The sequence below is a fragment of the Adiantum capillus-veneris genome, chromosome 2, assembly GCF_014529385.1.
Source record: "Adiantum capillus-veneris isolate H3 chromosome 2, ASM1452938v2, whole genome shotgun sequence".
NCBI lineage: Eukaryota > Viridiplantae > Streptophyta > Polypodiopsida > Polypodiales > Pteridaceae > Adiantum > Adiantum capillus-veneris.
The window spans coordinates 108,833,150-108,837,601 of record NC_140932.1 but is presented as its reverse complement, the minus strand read 5'-3'; positions in this window follow the sequence as shown (position 1 = coordinate 108,837,601).

Below are 4,452 nucleotides of genomic sequence, written 5' to 3'. Positions count from 1 at the left end.
AGGACGTGACCCCACACCGTACGAGCACGAGTGCACAGGTAAAAAGGACTTAAACGTCCTGATGGACATTCTAAGTTCTCGCGGCGGCATGGCTAGTATTAGGGTTTACTCTTTTCTATTTGTTGTATTGTTTTGTAAATTATATGTTTATACTTACAAAAAGCTGTCTTATTGTTTTTTTTTTTGCAGAATTCGACAGATACACCGCTTGGACGCAATGAGACGTCTGATTAGACAACGTCAGTCTAGCCGTAGCTAAATAGCATTAGTTTCCTTTTGTCATAGCATATGTATAATGAGATGACGTGTATACATCTTTTTGTAACTATTGGAAAACCATGTATATTTTCTCAATAATGACAATGGTGTTGTAACTATTACATTTGCAAAGCTTAAGAATCAAGTGATTTTGCATATGATGTGTACAATTGTAGTTGATTTACTTTCATCGATTTACTTTTGTGAGTTTTGTATCTTTATTCTCCAAACAATACTATGAATGATGGACTTAATGATTATATTGTCTTATGGGTGACTACTTTGGGTCTATACCTTGCACTTTCTTTCAAAGGTGAATATGGGCTTATCTTGGATTCATTTAGGTTTACTCTATTATTGAAACATTCAATATGGTTGAATGCCCTGCCACACCATTTTTTTTTACTCTCGAGCGTCGCCATATAAGGCTCTGCAACGTCGCTATAGGTAGCCTGTAAGCGTCGTTATATGCGTCGCTATATAACAACAATTATAGCGATGCATATAACGACGATTTTAGCGACGCTCATGGCGACGCTATTAGCGACGGTCTTAGCGACGCTTAGGAGTATAAAAACCCAATGTATTTTCGTCGCTAAAAACGTCACAAGTGCACACAACCTCTTGTAGTGGATAACTTTTGAATTCAAACAGGCAAAACGACTAGTTTATTTGAATTCAAAGTTTTTTCCCAAAATGAAATTTAAAATCTAGCGGGTAAAACAATATCATGTAGCATATTTATGGAAAGAGCTCGAAACGTAGATTGCATATCTATGATCTTCGCTCAAATTGGAGATCATATGTGGGACTTATGGAAGGCCGAAAATCATAAAATTGTCTACTTTCTTTTTGGGCAAAAAAGTGCATCCTTTGACCACTCTTACACATCCACCATTCTTGCACACATGGAGTACACCTATTTGTCAAAATTTTAATCACCTCCATAAGATCATGGCAAATAAAGAGGCCCTCCTACACCCCATCCTCTTCCTTATTATATAAGATTTCTGCAAACTGGCAAAATTCAAATGTCCATAACATGCATGCCAAAGTTTTGCATCTAAAAGAGCCTTAGAATCCACAAATACATTTGCAAAATTCTACCCACACTTGACATACAAAGTGAGCTTATACATCCCACGGCATAAAATGCCAGATGCAACAATTTCATCACCAAAACTGAGATCGTGTATTGTACATCTATCATCCACAAACTTGACTACAAGTCCAAGTCTAGCAAGTGCAGATACAGACAAAAGATTCTTCTTAATCTCGTGTACATAAAGTGCATCAACAAGTGTGTAAGAACTGACATTTTAGCAGTAAGCACAATTTTTCCAGCTCCCTGAACCGGATAAGAGGCATTGTTGGCACAAGTGTTTGAATTCCCATGAGGTTAGACTCGAGAGAGGTGAACAAATGATGATGTGAGGTAATGTGCTTTGTGGAACCACTGTCAAAATACCCCACATGTGAAAGTGCAGCAACTGACACATATGCATCACAGACAACATGATTATAGGTACACTCTACACTAAGCCCTTTCTGCATCAACATCAGCATCACAGTCTCCTTTCACGGAAGACTCAACAATAGCTATATTTGTAGTGGAACTAGCATTTGCAGTGGAACCACCCGCCTCTTTGGCCTTCAACTTAGGACACTGCTTGATCAAGTGATCATTAGCTTACAATAATGGAAACACATCTTCTTTTTTCCCTTATCACCAGAATTTCTAGACGAATTTCTATCAGCAGAAGCATTAGGAACATGCGATTTTTCACTCGCAGAAGAACCATAAGAAGTGGCTGCATTGCTATTACCACCTTTTCTTTGAGCAGCAATAAAGGCATGTTCAACTGCACGTTGTCTAGTCCTGTTTTTTCTGAAAAGTGACTCTTGCAACAACAATGTGCATAATGCATCAAACTTGACAACGTCTTTAGGGTTTCCTTGGGTCATAAGTCTCCAAGTACTAGCAAAATTTTGGTAAGAATTTGGCAAGGCATCAAGAACAGTCTGCATAAGGGAACTGTCTGAAATGACGTCTCCTACAGAAATAAGTTGCTCATTGATATCCTTGACACCATCAAGAAAAGTGTCCATGTCATCTTCCTCATGCATAATCTTCGACTCCAGCTCTTTACGTAACAATGAAATTTTAGCCTCATTATGATTTGCATAAAGACCAGCCAGAATATCCCAAGCCTGTTTTGCAGATTTTGATAAACGAATGTGAGGAGTAATGGTGTGCTTCACAGAGAACGTAATCAATGCATGAGCTTGTGCATCCTTTACATCCCAACGAGCTTGCTCAGTCGTAGGCAAAAAAAACTCTAACAGCATCAATCCTTGCAGCAAGGCCTGCAACATCTCAACATCGCCTGTATCCTCAATGCCCTGCACAATGTTCCAAACTCCCTTTGACACAAGAACATGTTGCATCATATAAGCCCACATAGGGTAATTGTCCCCATCCAGTCTGTCCTCATCAACAAACATCTTGAACACATCTGTGTTGTTGTCAGCCATGGTAAATGTTGCACCTGATATGAAAACTACCTGAAAAGAAGAGAAGAAAAGCGAAAACAACACGTGCTATATAGCATAAATCGTAGAAGACCGTAAGGACCTATTATGCAAAAAATGGCTCTGACAAAATTTTTGCACAAAATGACGAAATAGCCTGCGCAGTACTACTTGGTGTGAAAACGGAGGCCGAAATGATCCGAAATAAAAAATCTAAACAAATTGAGTCGTTCAAGCCCACCTTAAATTTTTGCCGACCTGCGACACGAACGCTCGCCAAAGCTCACAGAAATCGGAGAAAGTGAGCAGGCATGTGCTAGACCTGCTGGTGACTAAGCCCAAGAGGACGCAACTTGCTCTGATACCAAGGAATTAGGGTTGCAAGAAAACACACACAACTTGGAGAAGACAAAGGAAGAGTCAAGGCACACAAAAGATAGTGTATTACTTAGTGTGCAATGGAAAGATAGATAGCCCTAGAATGATGGCGCATATACAATACACGGGAGAAAAAGCCTTCTAAAGAGGGGAAAAATGCCCCGGCGGTCCTAAGTGTGTTCACCCACATCACTACCACATGTATATGGTAACAAAGATAACATTAGAAAGCAAAAGGGGAATATACAATCATGAACCCTAAGAAGAGGTCTCTCCATAAGCCCGCTAATGGTGCCTTTGAATAGCCACCTCAGCCTGAATAGCTTGTGTCCGAGTTGGGGGGTGCTTCAACCACCCCTCAAGCACCCCCCACACACAATGGAAGTGCCTTTAACCACCTGTACATCATTCATAGTAGGTAAACATCCTCAAAAGCCTGTGTTGTTGCTGGCAACCCATGCAACACTTGCAGATGAAGGGTTTAGGGGGTGCACAAAAGTTTCTACAAGGTGTATCTTCCAATATAGGGCCTCTCATAAAGTGGAAGGCTTATGGGGGAGGCTCAAGCCCTCTTAAGGAGATCACATTGTCACAACGTTACAAAAGGGACTAGTTTCTTTTTGGGATCACCTTTTGGGTGGGACCTCCTTTGCACGTCGAGAAGAAATAGGTGATTTCATTCGTTGTCCGGTTCATAAATTTTAGATGGCAAAAAGTATAGCAAACTTTGAAGGTCAATTTTAGTGGAATGTTGCAACTTGCAAAGTACTTTCATAGGAAATGTACCATAGTAACATCTTAGGACTAAGGAGTAAATTTTTGTTAAATTCTAGAAAATTAGCTTTGGGATTTACGCTAGGAACATCTTTGGACTCAATTTTGGTGGAATTTTGGAGAATATTCTATTAGGAGTTTCACAAGAAGATTTATAAATTTTCTTATGTATCATCATGAGCTCTCCTCGAGAGGCACCTTATACCTAGCTAGGTATGATTGGGGGCAGTGGACCGCTGGCCCCCCCCACGCGGGGCCGGTGGTCCGCTACCCCCAATCATACATAGCTAGGTATTAGGTCGGGCCGGCGGTCCGCTACCGCCAATCATACCTAGCTAGGTATATGGTGCCTCCCTCGTAGAAGCTCATGATGTTGAGGTAAGTCACAATGTGGGAATTATTGTGAGAATTTTTCTTGTGCATGCATAGGACTGAGGACTCAACTTCACTCAAGGAGTCAAGTGAGGAGTCACTGAGGACTGAAGAGGTTGCTTACAATTTGGGATTTTG